Source organism: Rattus norvegicus, chromosome 6 (assembly GCF_021556685.1).
Source record: "Rattus norvegicus strain SHRSP/BbbUtx chromosome 6, alternate assembly SHRSP_T2T, whole genome shotgun sequence".
Classification (NCBI taxonomy): domain Eukaryota; kingdom Metazoa; phylum Chordata; class Mammalia; order Rodentia; family Muridae; genus Rattus; species Rattus norvegicus.
In genome coordinates this window covers 53,970,443-53,993,804 of record NC_141539.1, presented here as the reverse complement: position 1 = coordinate 53,993,804, position 23,362 = coordinate 53,970,443, and the positions used below count along the sequence as shown (strand labels likewise).

The 23,362-nt window shown below is 42.5% G+C and overlaps 1 pseudogene; it reads right to left on the bottom strand.

The window, feature by feature from the left end:
* Positions 1–23,362, bottom strand: part of Lamb2-ps1 (laminin subunit beta 2, pseudogene 1) — a 114,615-nt pseudogene that overhangs the window by 70,046 nt on the left and 21,207 nt on the right.

Below are 23,362 nucleotides of genomic sequence, written 5' to 3'. Positions count from 1 at the left end.
GGGCTGGCTCACAGGTTCAGAGGTTCATTCCATAATCATCAAGATGGGAGCATGGCAGCATCCAAGCAGGCATAGTCCAGGCAGAGCTGAGAGTTCTACATCTTCATCTGAAGGCTGCTAGCAGAATACTGCTTTCAGGCAGCTAGGATGAGGATCTTAAAACCCACACCCACAGTGACACACCTCCTCCAACAGGGCCACAGCTTCTAACAGTACCGCTCCCTGGATCGAACATATACAAGCCATCACAATAATATATAATATATCTTATTTAATATACCTTATAATTACTAAATTTATAAAAGTATAAATATATTTATATGTAATAATATAAGTCTTTAAATACATAAGTATATAAACATAAATGCAATATGTATTATATAACATATAAAATACTTACTATCCCATATATAAAAATATAGATTTATATATAGTCTTTTACAGAGATACTGAGAAAGCTACTTGCAATTCTTAACTCTCTAATTAAAGTCCTGAAAGGACTTCCTAGCTGTTGTCTTTGCTTATGCCCTTTTGTGTTTCCATCTCTGGTTCTCCTTGGCTACCTCTGAACTTCAGACTCTTACTCACTCCCATGTGCATAACTGTAGGCTCCTTCTCTGTCTTAGGAGTGTTAGGAGGAACACTGAAGACCACCCTCAGCACATCGTCTTCCCGCTCAGACAATGTCAAGGGACTCACGCACGAAGACTAAACTCTAGCCCTGAGGCAGGAAACCGTGATTGTATTTTTCACTCTTTCTTCCCTACTGAACTCCGTGTTCTACTTGCCAATCTACCAGCACTCTGAATTTTTCCCCTCTAAAACATTATTTTTAACTCTCTCTGGTTAGTCTGTTGTCCCAGTTGGCAGTGATGGTCAACTCCACACAGGTAAAGTCAAGGAATACCTTGACTGGGGACTTGCCTGTGGGAAGAAGGCGTTCCATTGTAGGTGGTGCCATCTTATGTAGGAAGAGAGCCAGCTAAGTATGAGTCAGCAAGCAGTGTCCCCGCGTGGCTTGTTTTGAGCTCCTGTGTGCATTTCTGCCCTGCCTTCTCTTAGTAATAGACTGTGACCTGGGAGCATAAGTTAAAGAAATCACACATCGTCTGCCCTGTTTTGTGGTTCTGTCCTCATCTTGCTCCATCTTGAGCTAGCTATGTTAAGATACTAGCTAGAAAAGAACTCTCGGGGCCAGGAACCCTAACTCACCCCTTTCTACACTGTCCTGGGGCTCCACTACCCACAATGTTGAGAAGCATCTTTACGGTGCCAGATGCACCCGGATGTCAGTTCAGCCTTGCTGCCCACCACCATCTGCCTTTGGCCATGGTTCTTAGCCTCTGGATGTTTCCTTCATCTGCGAGATAACACTTAGGGTGCCTATTAAATGTGATAATATACAGGGAGCCACGAGCTTTGAATGAATGGAGGTGTTCTTAGAATTATAGCAGTGCAGCAAGCACACCATAAAGATGTGCCAAGTGAATGAGCAAATAACTGAGTGGTACCCAATTAAGGTTTTCCTATTACACTTAAAAATCTTGCCCACAGTATAGGAGGAAAGCGATCTCACTGCTGTGCTTTACTACTTAATGTGAGCCTCACTCTGGGTTTTCTGTGAATGACGGCACTCCCTCACCATCACAACAAGCATTCTTTTGGCCATCTACTCACAAGCTTTGCTTGAGATCCATAATATTCATGATATTAACTCCTTTCATCGTGTTTTTTTTTTTTTTGTTTTTTTTTGGTGCCCACCACATGGCAAATGACTATTGTTAAGTAGAAAAATGGTGCATGTGTTTTAGATAATGCCTGTCTTGTGTTTTCTTATCACAGACGTAGTTGTTATATGTGAATTTCTCCTACCTTAGTTTTATGCCAGGGGCAGTGCAAGTCTTCTGCCTCAGTTCCCATCACCAACGCAGCAGATCTCAAGCCTCCTGAGGAATGCTGTCATTCTTTCATATTGAGGGACTGGATAAAGGACACATTCCAAGGAACTGTGGGACCATGGCACCTGCTCTCCTTATCTAATACCACCCTAGAATGGTTTTCAAATGTCTTTTCTCCTTGAAGATTTTCACCCTGAGTCATTCTTTTCTTTCCCTGGTTGGGAGTCATGCTCTTGAGAACCTTCTATGTTTATTCATCTATTAGGAGAAATCCATGAGCTTCTTACTATGTGTCTGGCCTGTGCTAAGCACAGATGCAAGCTTGGTGAATGTAATAGACACTGTTTTGTGCTTTGTACCATCCTGGTGGCGACAGAGACCCAGACTTCCAAGGAACTTGTTGCATGAGTCTGCAAGAGCAAGGTAGTCCGATTTTGTTTTTGCCACAATTTGTTCTGATTTGTATTTATTTGCCAGGTGCTGCGCCATAACTGGGTACAAAGATAAAACACAGACGCAAACCTCAAAAAGTGTATAACCCATGGTTGCATGATAGAACAACCACGGCTCTGGCCTGAATCCCGGGCAGAGGCATTCTGTCCTAGGAGCCTTGGCCATGATCTCCGGGCTGTAAGTGTTTCCTGACATGCTATCCAATCAAGTCTCTGGGGAGAAGACAGGGGATACTGTAGGTTAATGTCATTATGCAGGTGAAGGCAGGCACAAGATTAAAACGAGACCTGTCATTGGATGAGAAGGAAGGGAGGCGGGAATAGAGGTTTTAGGAGAGGGAGAAGCAGAAAGGAGAGAGACAGCATGGAGGCAGACATAAACGATCCTTGATGCTTCTCTACATAGATACAGGTTGTTGTGAATATTTCTTGAGGGATGGATTCTATAGGTCAGTTTATCTTATCTAGGTGGGTGGTTTATATATTTATCACTTGGTTGTTGAGTTTATTGTGTGGATGTATTGTGGACTGAGAATTTAACATATAAATCTGATTGATAAATTACAGCTTATTGAGTCATGATTTTACCGAGTAGCTAGAACCAGAGAGTTCGCAGCTAGTAGAAAGCTGCTGGGAGAGATACTAACCAGAGATAAATTATGGTTAGTACCATATGGCCCTTTGGTGCCAGAACTAACTCTAGGGACCAGCGTGGCAAGGTGCCATGGTGGAATGGCTCGTGGACCTCTTGGGTCTGAGAGTACTTGGGGGCAGCATGAAGCTGTTGAGATAAAAGTACCCCACAGTGCCATGTGGCCCTATGGTGCCAGCACCAGTGTGGGTTAAAAGGTTACCCTTTTTTAATATTTACTGCAAGAGATACTGTAGTGGAATTCCAGTAGTATCATTGTATCAAGGATAAACATCATGATGAGTAGTTGATTTCTAGAAGTACTTTGACTTGAAGAAATCACCATGGAGAACAGTGACTGTTATCTATAGAGTTGTTTTTTCTGAAGGAGCACAACTTTGATCATAAAAAGGTCCTGGTATACCTTGGAATGTCTTGCAAATATTGCGTATTAATCACATTGAATGTGATTGAAACAGCAAAAGTAGTCAGTTTTTGCCCCAATTTGCTCTGGTTTGCATCTATTTGCCAAGTGCAATGCTATAACTGGAACAAACATAAAACACAGACTCAGACCTCAGAAAGCAAAGAACTGGCGCCCGCAGGCTAAAATAAGCTCGGCTCTGTGCCCAAGGACACAGTAAGGACTAATGGTGCAGAGAGGTGGTGTTTTCATTCATGAAACATAGATTAGATTAGAGGCTTTGGTATGAGGAACTTGTTTTACCCAAACCACAATTTTTGTGTAATAATCAATAAGGCTGTTGGAGGTTCATTTCATCAGAGCTAACTACCCCCCCCCAACAAAAGCCATAATACATCCTGCAGTGTCTTTCTCTGATTGTCCTGTGTAACTCCGAACACTGACAACATATGAGCCAAAGATGTTAAGTCCTTGGAGTGGCCAAGCTTCCTCTGCTTCATAGAGATAAAAATTCAAAGGGACAAAGAAGTAGTTGGGGGCAGGTTCTGTGCAGGTGTGACTGTTGACATGTGGGTGTCATTCACGCTCAGTCAACCACCAGAAGGAGAGAATCTAATGTGAGGGTATGTGAGGGACTGGAGGTGAAATGGGGCATGAGGGGTGTTGGACCAGATGCTCTGGAGTCTATATTGACTCATTATTCCTGTGGGGGCCACAGGCCTAATCTGACTTGTCCTGAAAAGTGCATTCGAATCCAGGGAACTCAGCCTCTTCTTCCCTTCAAGACTCTCTGATTCTACTCTAAAAAACAGATTTTCAGGCATCCACTGACCATGCTGGGGTTGGGGGGGGCATGTAGGCAGGAGTCTTAGAAACATTTGGGGCAAAAGAAATCAATTAGGCTGTTGTGAAAGGTCATTGCTTTCAACAGCCTTTCCTATTATGGAATACAGTCTTCCCCAAGAGAATTGTGGGCAGTGGACCAGGCCACCAGACAGAGCTGATAAGGTTGGAGCAAGTTCAGAACCTGGTAAATCTCCTAACTGAGAATGGCAGGTTCCTGTCCTGGAGCACATGATCGCAACATTCCACTAAGAGGGTCATGACAATCTATCACATCGCAAAAAACCTAGAGTTCTCCACACTAATGAGGATCTAGTGTTTAGCCAATGAACTCCCCTTCCTGGGCATCCCTTCCTGCAAAAGGTATTTAATTTCTGGTTCACCCTGAGTAAGATGTTTGCATCTTCATCTGCCATGAATTAAACAGCCCACCACCCTGGCCAGCCTCCCAGTAGCCTTCCCTGCTCTTGTACAGTGGACACCTCTCTCCTACATTCAGCAGCTAAGTATGAGCTGAACAAAATGAAACAAAATTCTATTATTTCTTCCCGCAGCCCCAGAGTTTGCTCAAGGTTAGTCCTTCAGGATCTTGCTGAGAAGTTGTACCAGTCTACCTGCAATGATTTTAATAAAACCTATACATTTCCTACCACAATGATCTCTAAGGGTTTATATTATGCTAAAGTAATGGGTAGTTGGGTAGCTAATGAGTTGAGCTGATTTGAATGTATTCTATGGAATATTTGTGGTATTCTATGGTCTCCCCAGTTAGGAGAAACAATTGCATATCAGCCAGCATTTCTGGTACAATGTGAACCTCATGAGAGTCAACTCTGTGTTCCAAGACTTTGTCATTGCAACATCTTGACCTTTAGACAACAGAAACAGCTGGTGAGGCTAGAAAAGGAAAAACTCTGATAGTATAAAATGCTCAGAAGAACTCTCAAGTCTCAGCGTAACATACTCTGATAAATTTAGATTTAAGAGCTGAGACTCTTGATTGGAATGCTCTCAATGGTCTCTGTGTTTGTTACCTCAGTAAATTTTATGTCTAATTTTACTCAAACAGTAATTTAAACATTAAACATTGACATAATGGTCAGAAAACACAACTAAAGCTTTTTGATATTTTTTTTTCTCAAACCAAATGTCAGCTCAAGGGGAAAAAATGTGCAATGAATTGCTTCACTCCGGATGTGTCTGGGAAAAGTCCTGTGGGCCAGGGTTCATTTTCATGTTGCTCATCCATGGTAGTTCAGGATATTGTCACCCCTATGTGAGTGAGGATCATCGTCTGGGGCTTGGGGTTATCTGTGATTGATAGTTCCCCCCAGCACAGCCTCTTCTCAGTTGTCCTCCTCTTGATTCTGTGTCCCATGCAAGCCATCTGGTCTACCAGCACAGCAACCCATCCTGGGTCTGAGGCTTTCCTACAGTGATCTGATTCAGGGTCTTCAGTGATGTGGTTACATGGGGTGTGCCATTTTTTTTTTTTTTACTTTGCTCACATATATTTCCCTTCTGTGTAAAAACACGTGACATGGCTGACTGAGTTGTCCTTCATGTTTATTTCTTATCTCCTCCACCTGGTTGTTTCTAGTAAAGTGATTTAAAATTTTAGTCCTAAACTATTTCCTCAGAGGCATATGTTTCTTATTTACTAGCTACATTTCTTTAGACACATCAAGGTCACTGTTCTTTTATTAGGTTAACTTTTTGTTTTTCTCTGTCTAAAATATCAGGGTGGGCTGCCAAGAGTTGAGAACAAAGAAAAGAGTTGGGTTTAAACTTCCCAATTGTGCAGTACGGTTCTTATAGAGTAAGAATGTTTAATTTAACTAATTTTAGAATATACATGCTCATATGTTTAGTACTGTCTGTGAAAAATTCAAGAGTTCATTTCCCACAGGAATCTAAAATACATCTAAATCCAAGTTGTTACTGTTTTTTTTTTTTTTTTTTGGTTCTTTTTTTCGGAGCTGGGGAGTTGTTACTGTTTTTATTAAGAGGTCATTTAGACTATTTTTAGTCAGAGAGAGGTAGGGAGCTGATGTGGATTATATACATGAGATAAAAGAAAGAATATGAGACAAAATTGTGTGTGTGTGTGTGTGTGTGTGTGTGTGTGTGTGTGTGTGTGTGTAAGATGGTTGTTCTACTGCCTCTACTCTCAAGACATATCTCATTGACACTTTGGCTGGGTGTGTTTAGTCTAATCCAGTGGTGTGCTGGTAAAGTAGACCGACAGTTCTTGGGGAGAAGGGAAGCTGGAGGGTGGAGGATGATGTTCTGTCCTTGCTAATTTCTCTCTCTTTTTCTTCTTGTGTGTGTGTGTGTGTGTGTGTGTGTGTGTGTGTGTGAGTATATCTATGTGAGTGTGTGTGTGTGTGTGTGTGTGTGTGTGTGTGTGTGTGTAAGGAGGGGGCATGACTTGGAAGAAATCCACAGGGAGGTCATAGGACAATTTTCCAGAGTTGACTCTTTTTCCACCATGTATGTTCTGAGATCAACCTCAAGTAGTCAAGCCTGGGTACAGGTGCCCTTAGTGTGGGTCCTCTCTCAGGCTGGAGTTTGCCAGTTTCTGTGCTGTGAGGGCTCATGCTACAGGGCACTGAACAATAAAGAGCACCATTTCAAGTCTCTTTTAGGCAATGGCCACGGAGACCCATGTATTGCCACAAAAGGGGGGTTCCTGGCAAAGATGCACAATACACTTTTCAAGGCACAGGCTGATGGCATGAGTGTGGCAAGAACATTGACCCATTTCCACGTCATAGGTGGATAGTAGTGGCAGACTCCCAAGAAGGTGACAGTTGAAATCTGAAAGCATAGCACAGATGTTCATAGTTACTTTTAATCCCCTACTCTCATAAATGCTGTTCATAGGTCACATTGAACAAAATGAACAGTTTAAGAACAAGGCGGCTTGCCTTGCACAATCCACTGTTTGTCTGGATGTGTGATTATCTACTACATTCAGCTTCACAGAGAAAAATTTCATACCAGATGCTTCGGAATCCCCATGTGGTTCTACTAAATGGCAGTTAGGCAGAGCCAAGACGGTGGGCGCAGGAGAGTGTGTGAGCTGGGGGACTGGCTTGGCTTCTGGGCTCTGACTAGACTGGTGACTCAGGCAGGCCATTGCCAGTGCATGGCTATCACCAACAGCTCCCTCTCTGGCACATACATCTGTCATCCCTTTCTGTCTCTTTGTTACTTTCCCCTTCTTGTTCTCCACCTTCTCATTCTCCTCTCCCCCACAGACATTTCTTAGATCCGCTTATGTTGGGAATGCTGAGAAGTCACCACAGAAAAGCAAAGCATACCCTCCTACTGCGGGAAAATCTTATGTTCAAGGAAACAATTAAAATGCCCAACAAATAAAGAATGGGTAGTTGTACAATGAAATACTTCTCAGTAATTAAAAAAAGCACTGAGGATACAGTGGGATGAACCTTCAAACTATTAGCAAAAAAAAGAAAAAAAAAAGAGTCAGAGACAAGACTGAACATACGATTCTTACCTGAAATATCTCTAATAAGTGAATCCAGAAAGACAGAAAGCAGGTTAGTGCTCAGGTCGAGGTGGGGATGTGGAATGGTGGGGATGTGTCAATTAAAAGGAGGGTAGCCTTTTAACTTTTCTCTATCCTCTTTGGCAATACACACATTACAAAACTTACCATCGTAACCATAGTTCAGTGCATCAAGTAATTCACTCAATTGTGCAACAAACCTTGTCTCTTGTCTCTCTTTCTTGCAAAACTGAAAACTCTGTATCTGGTAACTAGTAATGCTCCAGTATTTTCCCATCAGCTCTGATAACTATCATTTTCCCTTCTGTCTCTATGAGTTTGGTATCTCTAGCTAGCTGCCTCATGTAAGTATAGTCACATAGGTTTGGTCTTGTTTGTCTCATTCATTTCACCGCCTATAATATCCTTAAGGCTTATTCAGGTTGTGATTTCTAATATTTTGCTGATCCACTTATCTTTGGTTGGATACTTGGGTTACCTCTGGCACCTGGTTATTTCTAAGGGTCCTGCTATGAGTAGCAGGGTACAGACCTCCTTTCAAAACTCTGCTTTTAGTTCTCTTCAGGTGCATATCCAGAAGTGGGAGTTTTATTTGAGGTGAAGAAAATATGCTAAATTAATTGTGTTGATATTCACACAGCTTTTGGTAGAACCCAAACTATTGATTTGTACTGTCTGTCAGTACGTGAATTGTGTCAACAAAGTCATTACACACAATACAGACATGCACCTACAGTTACATGCATACATACACACACACACACACATACATGCATGCACACTTATATAAGCTCACACATAAGCTCACATGTAAACACACACACAGACACACACAGAGACGTGTGCAAGCACACACACCTAAACAATGCCAATGTCCAACCTGTTCTCTAAGGGCATCATGTTAGTCAGTGCAGGGAGAAGCCTGATGTGCTGAAGAGTATGTGGAACCTGGCTTGACTGCATCACTATAACTAATTTTCATGACCTTTACGTTTTCTTTAAACCTACAAAAATTATCTCTGGCAAAGACTCAGCTTGTGCTTGTGAATGCAGATACCCAGGCTCATTCCCTGGACACAAAGATAGAGCATGATGTTGTGACTCAGAGGAAACCACTTACCAAGATTCCCAAGGCTTCTATAGCTCTATGAGTACTTGTGGAGCCCAAAGGTTCACTGTCCCAAAGTCAAGCATCTGGCAATTTGGTCCAAGAAAAATACTGATGCCCTCGCTCCCTTTCACTCCTCCCTTGGTTCCACTTCTTTCTTGAATTGATTCCAAATCAGTGTTAGAAGGGAATTGAAAAGAAAAGAGTAAAGTAATTAAAAGTAAAGAGGGGTCTGGTAAGATGCCTCAGTGGTTAAGGGTGCTGGTCACCACATCTGATGACTTGAGTTTGATCCTTCAGACCTACATAGTGAAAGGGGAGAGCCAACTCCTCCATATTGTCCGCTCATGTCCACCAGTGTGCACACATGTGTGCATGTGCACACACATGTAAATAAATGCAAGAAAAATAAAGAAATCATCAGTTGAAAATCACCTCAGAGTCTGTCATCATGCATAAAGTAGCATAATAAACTTGTACATTTTAGTATCAACTGTCTTAACAAGGCAGGCGCGCGCCTCTACCGGCAGCCTTCTACATGAACACACCTTCAAAGCGTCCTCTCCCTTTGTTTCAGCTAAAAGTTCTTGAGAAAAATAAAGTGAGCATACTCAGAAGTGTTTCTGTCACAGGAACCTTTCAGACGCGTGCTGCACGGCCTTGAGCTAAGCACAGCCAGAATGCATTTGCCATCGTCCTTGAATTAGAAATCTAAAGTGAGCATGTTCAGCAATGTATACTTTACACTGAGCTTGCCCCACAAGTGTTTTACTTTATGAAGATACATAGCTTCTTCCAATTCCATACTTTACTTTTGGAATAACTGTGGCATTCTCCCTATCTGTGATAGACACAAGTCCTCTTTCATTCGTTTGTCTCCTGGTTGCATTTATTTGCTCTGCAAGAACCAACGAGGTTCTACTGTACTCTGTTACATTAACAGATGTTATGGTTCCATGGGTTTCACAATTTGCAATGACATTTTTTGGTACTTCTTTGGTTTGCTCAGGTGGGGTTGGGGAGAGGAGGAAATATGAGTACCCCTGCTGGTCATTTATGATAACCTCAGTAAGCCTCAGAGAAAAGCTGTCCACTGACTTCCTAGTTTGTGGGGCATGGACTCAAGAGTTGTCAAGCCTCTTTTGAGTTTTTGAGCTGAGGACTGAGACAGCAAGCAAGAGTCAACTTTAATTTGCACCCCAGTTTACCTCCCTGCACTTTCCCTGGTAACCAAGAGGGTCAAAGCTACTCAGTTCAAAGTAGTTGTTTGTACTGGTCACGGGTGGCTCCTTGCACATTCTCTTTGTAGAGGTACCAGTCTTGTCAAGTAGACGGGTCAGTCAGATAAAAACGAAACATAAATGCAGATGCTAACTGAGGTCATAAACCAAATGGCTCCAACAGATATTTACCGAACACTTTACCCAAACACAAAAGAATAAATCTTCTTCTCAGCAGCTCATAGAACTTTCTCTGAAATTGACCAAGTACTGGAATACAAAACAAGTCTCAATAGGTTCAAGAAAATTGAAATAATGCCCTGCATCCTATCTGACCACCATGGATTAAAGCTGGAAAACGACAACAATAGAAACAGTAAGAAGTTCATAAACTTGTGGTGATGGAACAACTCATTACTGAATCAGAAACTGAAGTGTTTCAAACTCAGTGCCGAAATCAATAAAATAGGAACAAAACCAATAAAAATGCAATGCAAAGAATCACTGAAACAAAAAGTTAGTCTCTTGAGAAGAATCAATAAGATTGACAAGTCTTTAGCCAAATTAACTAAAATGCAGAGAGAGAATGCAGATTAACAAAATTAGATAGGAAAGGGGGACGCAACACAGACTCTGAGGAAGCTCATAAGGACATACTTTAAAAACTGTACTCAACCACATTGGAGAATATAATAGAAATGGGCAATTTTCTTAATACCATGAACCAAGTTGAATCAAAATCAGATAAATAACTTAATTTGACCTATAACTCCTGGAGAAATAGAAAACATCATTAAAGGTCTTCTCCCACAACCTAAAAGAATGCCCAGGAACAGATGGCTTTAGTGCAGAACCCTACAAGACTTTCAAAGAAGAGTTAATGAAAATACTCCTCAAATTATTCCACAAAGTAGAAACAAAATGCACATTGTCCAATTTATTTTGTGAGACCACAGTTGCTACGATACCTAAACGACATAAAGACCCTACCCAAAAATGTGAATTATGACCAGCTTCCCTTATGAACATAGATGCAAAAATTCTCAATAAAGTGCTTATAAACCAACTCCAAGAACTTATCAAAAATATTATCTACCATGATGAAGTACACTTCATCCCAGAGATGCAGGAATGGTTCAACATATAGAAATTGGTAAGTGTAATCCACCATATAAACAAACTGAAACACAAAACCACATGATCAAAAGGCCTTTGACAAAAATCCAATACCCCTTCATGATAAAAGTCCTGGAGAGATTAGGGATATAGGGACATACCTCCAGGTAATAAAGGCAGTTTATAGCAAGTCCATACCCAACGTCAACCTAAATGGAGAGAAACTCAAAGCAATTCCACTAAAATTAGGAACAAGTTGAGGTTGTCTACTCTTCCCATACATATTCAGGATAGTATCTTAAGTAGTTAGAGCAATAAAAGACCTGAAGGAGACCAAGGGGACACACATGGAAGCAAGGTGTCTTTAATCTTTGGATGGTATGACACTATATGTAAGTGTACCTAAAAATTATACCAAGAAACACTTACAGCTGATAAACACCTTCAGCAAAGTGGATGGATACAGGATTAACTAAAAAAAATTAGTAGCCTTTCTATATAAAATTAACAAACTGAGAAAGAAATCCAGGAAACAATATCCTTAAATACAGCTTCAAAAAGTTATAAAATAACTGAACAAATGAAAGATGTGTATGATAAAAACTTTAAGACATTGAAGAAAGAAAGTGAAGAAGCTATCAGAAGAATGAAAATCTCCCATGCTTGTGGATTGGTAGAATTAAGATAGAAAAAATGGCCATTCTATCAAAAGCAATTTACAGATTCAGTGCAATGCCCATTAAAGTTCCAACGCAAGTCTTCACAGACCTTGAATGGACAATTTTCACCTTCATATGAAAACACACACACACACACACAAAATTAGGATAACTAAAACAACCCTAAATAATAATAGAACTTCTAGAGGTACTGACATCCCTGACCTCAAATTGTACATAACAATAAAAATAGCATGGCATTGGTACACACACAGAAAGACACATTGATTAATGGAATAGAACTGAAAACCTGGACATTAATCTACTCACCTATGGAGACCTGATTTTTGATAAAGAAGCCAGAAATACATGCTAGAAAAAAAAAAGACAGCATCTTCAACATATGGTGCTGTCAAACTGTATGTCTGCATGTAAAGAATGCAAATTGATCCATACTTATGACCTCCCACAAAACTCAACTCCAAATCGTTTAAAGATCCCCAAATAAAACCAGATATACTGAATCCGATAGAAGAGAAAGTGGGGAAGAGCCTGGGACTCATTGGAACAGGAAAAGACTTTCCAAGCAGAATACCTTTAGCACAGGCATGAAGACCAACCATTAATAAATGGGGCCTCGTGAAAATGAAAAGTTTCTGCAAAGCAAAGGACACTGCCACTTGGACAAAGCAGCAGCCTACAGAACGGGAAAAGAGTACCCCCTGCCCCCCATCAACTACACAAATCTGGATATCAAGTAAACAAAATGACTCAATTTAAAAATGGGGTCAAAACAGATCTAAACCAAGAATTCTCAAGAGAGAAAACTCAAATGGCCGAGAAACCCTTCACAGATGTTCAGCTTCCGCAGTCATCAGGGAAATGCGAGCTACTCCGAGATTCCACCTTACGCCCATCAGAAGTCTCGGAAGTGAGGAGTAAGGACAACACTTATCCACTGCTGGAGGAAATGCAAACTTGTACGGTGCTACTATGGAAATCCCCATGGCAGTTCTTCAGGAAGACCCAAATCTATGTCCTCCGTTATCTAGCTGTACCACTTTTGGGTATATATCCAAAGGACATGTCATTCTACCATACAGACACGTTTGCTCAGCCATATTCACTACTTTTCTATTCAAAAGAACTAGAAATTAGAATCAACCTGGATGTCCCTCAAGAAATGAACACATATAGATAATGTAACACATTTACGTAACAGCGCATTACTTAGCTGTTAAAAATGAAATAATGAAATTTGCAGGAAACAAATGGAGCTAGCAAAAAAAGAAAGAAAGAAAAAGAAAAAAGAAAATCCACACTCAAAAAGACAAATATGGTATGCATTTGCTTATATCTGGATATTAGCTGTTGAGTCAATGTTGTAATTTACAGAACCACAAAAGTTACATATAGAGTATGTACATAAAGGACCACGAGGAAGAAATAGATCTCCCTAGAGAGGTAAATACATAGTTATATGGACAGGGTGTAGACTGGAACTGGAGAATTGACGAGGGAGGGAATAGTGGACAGACAGCTAAGATCAAGGGCCATTTGACTGGCAGAATGGAAATCTAATACAATAGACACTTCCTAAAATACATACAAATATGAAAGGTACCTAAATGAATTTGATGAATAGTGTGTGAAACAGAGCCAGCCCCAAGTGGACATTTCTGATCACCAAACGAAGCTTCTAGTACTGAGAATGGGTTGTATCTCAGTACATTACTGGCCAGAGTCCATGGGAACTCCTAGTAACCCTGGCTGTTGCCAAGGTTATTGGTTGCTCTCCACAAACCTATTGCAAGGCCCTATTGATGAAGACAACACCCACACTACCTAGAGTCATTACCCTTTGGGCTAGTGTTCATGGCATGAGAAGATGCTTTGAATGCTACCAAATGAGGATGTAAACACCAACCCCACTGCCGACTCTTCAGTCTACAACCATGTCCTACCTGGAAGATGTGCTAATGCAGTGATGGCACAAGGCTCGTTGGAGTAACTAACAGCATCTGGTTTGATGTAAGGCCCACTCCTGAGGTAGATCCCATATCCTACACTGCTTGAGTGACCAAGAACTTAAGACTAGATAGCCTAGGGACCTAGTGGAAAATCAAATGCTACTGTTCTGCTAAAGGGATGTAACAATAAAACGACTCCTAATGCCTTTCCTCTATACTGCTAGAGCAGAACCTTGTTCAGACATCATTAGAGAGCTTCCTCCTGCAGCGGATTGGAACAAACGCAGGGACCCATAGCCAGACAATATGTGGAGAGTGGAGACCTTGGAACGTTCAGCCCTAAATGAGATGTCTCCATCAAATCACTGCAGGGCGCAGAGAACCCTGTAGAAGAAGAGGTGGAAAGGGTGGAAGAACCAGAGGGGACGGAGGACACCAAGGGAACAAGACCTAAACACAGCATGGCTAACGCAGGTGTCAGCTCACAGAGACAGCGGCATGCACAGGGTCTGCACAGGTCTGTACCGGCTGGGGTCCTAGATATGAAAGAAGCAGACACGTGTTCCCCTCTCTGACCCAGAAGCTATCTCCACCTGATAACCACATGCAAATGAAAATTTAGTTTTCTCTCAGAGAGTCTCTTGCTGGGGAAACAAATCTTTTTTTTTTTAAAGATTGAAATAGTTATTTTATTATAACTTCTGAAATGCCCTTTAATGTGCACATTTGTAGCCTCCTCCTTCCACAACCCTCTTCTGTTCGTTTATTCATTCAACCAGAGGTCAGAATTTCTTTTGGCTGAAGATGAACTCACATTCTCAATTGCTCTGAACTGTACGAGCCTGTGTTCTCCTTCAGTTTTGCTTAAACTGTTGTTTTTTTATTAAAATTCAATCTTTTTTTTTATTAACTTGAGTATTTCTTATATACATTTCGAGTGTTATTCCCTTTCCCGGTTTCCGGGCAAACATCCCCCTCCCCCCTCCCCTCCCTTATGGGTGTTCCCCTCCCCACCCTCCCCCCATTGCCGCCCTCCCCCCATAGTCTAGTTCACTGGGGGTTCAGTCTTAGCAGGACCCAGGGCTTCCCCTTCCACTGGTGCTCTTACTAGGATATTCATTGCTACCTATGAGGTCAGAGTCCAGGGTCAGTCCATGTATAGTCTTTAGGTAGTGGCTTAGTCCCTGGAAGCTCTGGTTGGTTGGCATTGTTGTACATATGGGGTCTCGAGCCCCTTCAAGCTCTTCCAGTTCTTTCTCTGATTCCTTCAATGGGGGTCCTATTCTCAGTTCAGTGGTTTGCTGCTGGCATTCGCCTCTGTATTTGCTGTATTCTGGCTGTGTCTCTCAGGAGCGCTCTACATCCGGCTCCTGTCGGTCTGCACTTCTTTGCTTCATCCATCTTGTCTAATTGGGTGGCTGTATATGCATGGGCCACATGTGGGGCAGACTCTGAATGGGTGTTCCTTCAGTCTCTGTTTTAATCTTTGCCTCTCTATGGGGAAACAAATCTTAAGAGTGGGCCACATGCCCAGTTGTAGATGGTCAACCAAAAATAATCTTTATAGCATCTTCGGAGTTCCCTGTCTCATAATATATCCTGTCAGATCTTTTCAATTTTTTTAAATTTTAATTTGTATGCTTTTTTTTTAACCCTACAGGTCCTTTTGCAGGTATATTATGGCTTTTGGTCATGTGTTTTTATGGGATTCCTGAGTGTGTGAACAAGTGGTCTGTTTCTGCATCTGTTTCTTGTGCCTTGTCTTGGGCTTTTCTCCTTCGGTTTGTTTTGTTCTATTCTGATTTGCTTATATTATATTATATTAATTATATTATTATCGCTCAGAAGCCTGTTTGTTTTCCAAAGAGAGACAGAAAATAAGTGAATATGGTTAGAAGAGAAGGTGGGAGGGATTGGTAGGAGAAGAAGGAAAAGAAACCATAATGAGAATATATTGTATGAACAAAAAAAAATCTATTTTCAATAAAAGGGCAAAAAGAAGGAAAACTCTAAAAAATGAAACTAAGTCCAGCAGATGGAAGTGACTGTGATGACAGCTTGTTTTCTCCTAACGGAGTGAGGAAGGAAGGGAGGATGTGCCCAGTCTCTGAAACACAGTAAAAGAGACGTCCATCCTTCATGCCACAGAAACAGCACATCAAAGGACAGCCCGAAGTTCTCTTTTATTTTTCTTGAAACATCTACAAGAGAGAAAGAAAGGAAACAGTAGACATAGCCAAATCCTTGTTTTCTTTTTATAGAATTCTGTTGGCGAGGCCAAAGTATACATGAAGAGATTCTGGAAAATAGGATAAATGAGCAAAAGCATCAACTTTAAAACCATGGATAAGTCAAGGAAGAGGTACCCCATGGACAGCGACACTGGGTGCACCAACTGTACTAACAAGTGGAGAGACACTCTGCGGGGCGAGCTTGACTAAGGGAGGGAAGACACCCTGACCGTTGTAGTGTGGCCCCCTCAGGAGTGGGCTGTCAGGCGGCTAGGGCAAGCAGCATTTATTGCTTTGGGATGAAGGGCCACTATGTTGCTCGGCATCAGGTCACCACCAAGAACTCCTGCTGTGCTTCTGAAGGGTTCTGCTTTTAGGGAATGCAGTAACATTTAAAAGAAAAAGAATCCACCTTCTTGGAAATCGTAAGCTAAACATTTGAAGTACTTGAATAAAATTTATTCCATAACAACTAGATGATATTAACTTGATAATGCATTGGAGGAGGGACAAAAAGAAATCTAGCTCCTGAAAGGACAAAAGTTAGTCTGTAAGCCCCACTTGCCCAAGGACAGATAACCTCCTGGAATGCTGGGGCCATTGTTCATGTAAGACAGTGAGTCACATGTTTTCACTCCTGTAAACAAGGTTGGTTGCTCCAACTGCACAGGATGTGCTGTTCACATGTAGGTGGGAGGCACATATGCTTGCCCCATTGGACCATAGAGGAAAGAACCATAACCTTATAGGTTCTGCCTTTCTGAGCACCTGACGAACAGTCCATTGTCATTCTCTGGGAGTCCCAGGCATGGACTTGGCCAGAATTAAATAAAGCTTGCTTTAATCGGACAGTTGTGGATGTGTCTTTCTCCTCAAGATTTTCAGGTTTAATAGTACCCCCCAAATTGAAATTAGAATATGGTTCCTTGCAAACAAGTTCCCCCATGAGATGCTGTAACATGTACAGAGTTTTCCTTTGGATCAAGCAGAATAAAACCCTCCAATCTAAAGTTCTGTCTATACAATACCAAGTAGTTTAGGGAGTTCAGGGTGGGATGGGGTACTCTAGTCAGGCCAGTCATTTGGTGTCATTAAAACAAGTGCTGGGTTGTCTGTCAGAATCTCTCAAGTTTTTATTGCTTATTATGGGATTGTGACTAGTGACAAAACTCTTATGGATGAACAACATTGAGTTCTGTTTACTTTGGAAGGGATTATAAAGAAAACATTTTTTTCCTAATCAAAACCAGTTGCTTCCAGAAAGGAAAGAATAAAACTATATCCATCTAAAAAGTAGCCAGAGGGGGAAGTCTTTATTTGGGTCCTACACAGAGGGTCGGCATGGAGTTGTAGAGTGTAGCTCAGTTATGCACAGAAGTAGTCTTTTGGATGGGCCAAGTGGGTAATGACTCTATTTTGAAATGACCTAACGTCTGAGTCTTTGGAAGTCCCCCAAAAGCCTTAATGTCGCACAATTTAATGCTAGCAAACTAAATTAAAGCCGACAAATCTTTGTATCAGATTTATCTGTATCTTAATTGCAGAAGAATTAAAAATATCTAATGTTTATGACTGAAATTGGTTTCTATAAATATTTAGGCTCAATTGTGGGCAGCTGAAAAGCAAGTTATGCAAGCATGGTACACACAACAAACACAGTGAGGTGAATGGACACACCGAGGAGTATCACGGTGGAGGCTGGTCACAACGCTCTCATCTGCTTCCCTCGAGGAAACTTGTTTGTAAAAAATGGCTTCTCCATTTCCTTTTGGGGGTATTGGATTTCTTTCTTTGCCCTCCTCAATGTTTTATCAAGCTAATATCATCTACTCATTAAGGGATAAACTTAGTTCAACTATTTTAAACATTCAGTTTACTATTTACAAATCACCGAACTGTTTTAAAATATTTGTATTTCCCAGATTCTACCCAAGACAGTTGCTGTCTCCTTTTATAGGCAAATAGCTTTTAAACCATTAAAGAGTAATGAGTGGGACACACAAGCATGTGTGTGTGTGTGTGTGTGTGTGTGTGTGTGTGTATGTGATGAGTGTGAGGCATGGGTGGTATGTGTGTTGTATGTGTTGTATGTGTTGTGTGTCCTGTATGTATATGGTATGTGTTATATGTATAGTATGTGTGTGTGGTGCATTTGAATGTGTGTGTGGTGCATTTGAGTGTGTGTGTGTGTGTGTGTGTGTGTGTGTGTGTGTGTGTGTGTTTGTGTAGATGGGGGTTGCTATGGTTTGCTGGCTACCCTGTCTCAAGGGAATCAAGGGAATAAGACAGGAAGTGATGGAAAAGGGCTCTGGCAGCCTCCTCTGTTCTAGCATGAACAGATATGTGGGAATTTTAAGATACTTATTTCAGAATACTTAGGTGAATTTTCTTAAAATATATTTTCTGGAAATCTCTTTCTTTATGCCAATTTTGAAAGGGTCATGAAAGGCTCCTAGGGCATGGACACCACCCACAATGGGACAGACAGGCACCTGGGCATTCACAGTACCCACTGTGGGGCAGACAGGCACCTGGGGCATGTAGAGTACTCATTGTGGGGTAGACAGGCACCTGGGCATGCACAGCCCCACTGTGGGGCAGACAGGCACCTGGGCATTCACAGTACCCACTGTGGGGCAGACAGGCACCTGGGCATTCACAGTACCCATTGTGGGACAGACAGGCACCTGGGGCATATAGAGTACTCATTGTGGGGCAGACAGGCACCTGGGCATGCACAACATGCATGTTATATATAGAATTCCTAAGGGCATCAGGATAAGTTACTTGCATTTGATAAAGCAGGACATAGATGCAGGTTATCATTTTGTAAACACTAGAGCAAGCACATTTTTAAAGGTTGTAATTAAAATAAACAACTTTACCTGGGCCTGGTCACAACTTCAAGACCCTCCTGGCCTGAAGAATGACTTTAAGACTGACTTGGAAAGTTTAGCAAGACCTGTCTCAAAAATGAAAAACAAACAAAAAACCCCAAAACTTTAAGACAATGACACAAAGGTTAGAGCATTTGCCTAGCATGTGAGAAGCCCTAGGTTCACTCTCCAGCCTCCCTGCCTGCCCCCAAAGATTTTATAACATTTTATTTTTAAAGCATCCAGGTGATACCCAGTCTAATTCATCATAACAGCAAAATTGAATTGTCTATAATCAGTCAAATGCTTTGGCCACTTTCCCTATTTCCCTAAGATGATTTTCATGGAAAATCTTAAGCTATCAACTCCTCTGGGAAGATCCAAAATCTACAACCCTGCCTTGCTGCAAGACTCTTAGGCACATCCAAGATCATTTGGCTCCATTCGTTTGAGAAAGAAACACTCCTAGAGAAGAAATGGTTTTGTACGCCGTCTCCCACAAGGGATTTTGTCGACCCAGTTAAGCACGCATGCGGAAGCAGCTCCAGTAAGTTTAGGCTAGAATCTGCTCAGCCAAAGGGAAAAGGCAAGGCAAGGTGAGGTTGAGCCCTCACAAAGACACAGGTAAGGATGTGAGATGCTCTTGAGGGGGTCCCTATAGAAAACATACTTGAAAAGGGGTCTGGGTTGGTCACAGTGCTGGCCCTCTATGCCCACGCACACCTGGCTGAGGCCTCTGCTTGCGACATACCACTTTGACAGCCATGTCAAAGTGACTGCAGGCTGAGAAAGGACAGCATGTTGCCAGAGTGTCTCGGTCTTGTACTGCTCTGTTCCTTGGGCGCTTTTCCACCTTGCTCTCTGATTCATGGTTTAAACCAAGAATACTGGGCCCTGAACTGGTGCTCTCCAAGACCTTATACTGAGTCTGTTCACAGACGCTCTAGAAAATGTTCTTTGAATGTTTAGTATGCAGTTATCATACAAACAAAGTCCTGGTTATCTGGAAGCCACAACCGCAGTCTGTGTGCTGGGGGTCAGTCAAAACTACTTTTACTCATTTGTGCTTTGTAAACTTGATTCCCTTCCCTCCCTCCTTCCTCCCTCCCTTCCCTCCTTCCCTCCCTCTCTCCCTTCCTTCCTTCCTTCCTCCCTCCCTCCCTTCCTTCCTTCCCTCCCTCCCTCCCTCCCTTCCTCCCTTCCTTCCTTCCTCCCTCCCTCCCTTCCTTCCTTCCCTCCCTCCCTCCCTCCCTTCCTCCCTTCCTTCCTTCCTCCCTCCCTCCCTTCCTTCCTCCCTCCCTCCCTTCCTTCCTTCCTCCCTCCCTCCCTCCCTCCCTTCCTCCCTTCCTCCCTTCCTCCCTTCCTCCCTTCCTCCCTTCCTTCCTTCCTCCCTTCCTCTGTCCCTCTCTTCCTTCCTTCCTCCCTCCCTCCTTCCTCCCTCCCTCCTTCCTCCCTTCCTCCCTTCCTTCCTTCCTCCCTTCCTCCCTCCCTCCCTTCCTTCCTTCCTCCCTTCCTTCCTCCCTTCCTTCCTTCCTCCCTTCCTTCCTTCTTTCCTTCCTTCCTTCCTCCCTCCCTCTCTTCCTTCCTTCCTCCCTTCCTTCCTTCCTCCCTTCCTTCCTTCTTTCCTTCCTTCCTTCCTCCCTCCTTCCTTCCTTCCTCCCTCCCTTCCTTCCTCCCTTCCTTCCTCCCTTCCTTCCTTCCTTCCTTCCTCCCTTCCTTCCTTCTTTCCTTCCTGTCTGCCTCCCCCTCCCCCCCTCTCGCCCACCTGGAATGTTCCATAAGATGCTGGAGCTGAGCCCTGTTCAGCTTCCACGTACAGTCTGGATGGAAGAGCTGCAAGTGTGATGACAGGATGACGGCCATTTTATTTCAGCTGAGCCTCAGCTTGAGGACAAGAGAGCCTGAAGGTCTGTTGTGGTAGGGGTCTGGTGGTGGGGGTCAGGGGGTGTTTGCTTTGGTGGTAATGTCTGTGATTCTATGCTGGCTGCCTCATTTTTTTCTCTCTGTAAAGAGGCTGTGCTGGCTCTGCCTTGAATGTTGTGACTTGATTTTGGCAGCTTCTTCTTCTTCTTCTTCTTCTTCTTCTTCTTCTTCTTCTTCTTCTTCTTCTTCTTCTTCTTCTTCTTCTTCTTCCTCCCCCTCCTCCTCCTCCTCCTCCCCCTCTTCCTCCTCCTCTTCCTCTTCCTCCTCCTCCTCTTCCCCTTCCTCCTCCTCCTCCTCTTCCTCCTCTTCCTCTTCTTCCTCCCCCTCTTCTTTCTTCTCTTTTTTAAGCAGCACTGTTCTAGGGGCCTTTCATTACCTCATGTCCTTTTTTGGCTAAATCTGGGAAATTAAGTGGAATAACAAAGGTGGCTTGGAAGTTCATCAAAATTCAGAGGCAGCAGCATGTTAGTAAAGCCAACACTTAGTTAACTTACATATATTACTTAAAGTAAACAGCCCAGCAACTCAGCTCTGAACCCCCTTTCTTCCACGGTTCAAGGTCAAGGCCATGGGATGGCTGATTATGTAGCTGGTGGAGATCCCTGCACCAAACCCAGGGTTACTAAAGCCACCAAATGCTTGGACTCGGATTGTCTCTGGTTATTTTGTCACTGTCCCACTCTGTCCCACTCTGAAACTTGGCCACACAATATGCACATAGTTGATTTGGGATGTGACAGTTGGAGAAGCGAATTCTTCCACGGGAGATAGCTGAAGCAGTTAGAACATCACATCTGCAGCTGGGAGCCTCGGCTTCCCGCCCTCGGCTGCCTGTGGCCTCACTAAATGGCCTTCAGGAATCTTGGAAGAAGTCCTTGCATCAACCACTTGGAGCCTTCTGTACTGTGCTGACAGACAGCGGCCATGAACCTCACTTGTGCAGTAAACAGTATTAAACTCTCTGAGGATGAAGAGCTCTTCAGATGGAGACTAACGTAAAAGGTAATAGTTTAGTTTGCTGCACATTGGTGACCCTGTACTATTTCCACTACTTAAATTTCATAAGTTGAGTAAGTGCTTATAGAATTCTAGTTTGGGGCAACAAATTGCAGCTGTCAGTGTGATTAGGCATAGGATGGGGTGGAAGCACAAGGAATTGTGTGTAACTGAGGGCATTCCCACCCTTGCATAAATTCCTTGAAATAGCTACTACGAGACTTCTTACATATGAATAAATGCCTAGACCAATAGCTTTGATTCGTTTCCCCTAGTTCATAACTCAATTATCCCGTTTAATGTAGTCTAAGTCATGCCACATGGCTAGTTACCTAGTTCCCAGCTCCATGGACCCACTTTCTGTGTTCAGGTGACTCTCCCTGCCTTGATTCAATTCCAGAATTCCTCTCCCCTCGTTGGATGTCCCACTTCCTGCCTCAGCTCATTGGCTAGTCATCATTTTGTTGACAGGTGAATGCTTTCACATAGCTCACAGGAGATTATCTCCACAATGGGGCATAGTAGAGTGAGGAACATAACGGAAAACAGGGAGTTCAGAATGGAAGCTAGGGAGAAGTGAGGTTCCCTTGGATTTTCATAAGATGCTTTACAGTCAGAGACGAGTTATTCCCAGAGCAGGCTGAGTGGGAAGGTGAGGCAGCCATCTCGCCAGGGCTGAGAAGACTGTGACTAATAAATAGCTCGAAGCCAAGTGTGGTTGTGCGTACCCAGAATCCACAATCTAAGGAGGTTGGAGGCAAGAGGAGCTGGGGTTCAAGGCCAGTTTCAGGTACATATGGAGCTCGAGGTCAGATATAGGAGGTCCTGTCACCCATATACAGTCACACACACAAATGCATACACACAGTCAAATAGATAAACACATGTACACACACATGCACACACAAGCACACACACAAATAGAAACATAATCACACATATAGAAAAAATGCACAAAGACATATACAAACACACAAACATACACACATGCAAAAACACACATCTACAGAAAACCATACACACATACACACACATAAACCACATACACACATACAATACAATCACATACATACACAAACATACACATACATACACAAATACACAAAACCACACACAGACATGTGCACATACACATGTAAACACATAATATATACACACAAATACATACATTCAAATACACATATACACATAAACACACACATATATACACACAAATACACTTTTTCAAACATACATACAACACACAAACACACATACATACACACTTACATACAAACCACACACAAATAAACAAACACACACAATCACACATATACACAAACACACACATACATACACAGAAACACACACACACACACACATATACACACAGAGTTCACATTGCTTAGCAGACATGTCCCCGCCAGCGGGGACCCAGTTATTCAGGGTCCCGAAGAGGCTTTCTACCTGTGGGCCAAAATGGGGATGAAGAGAAGAAGGA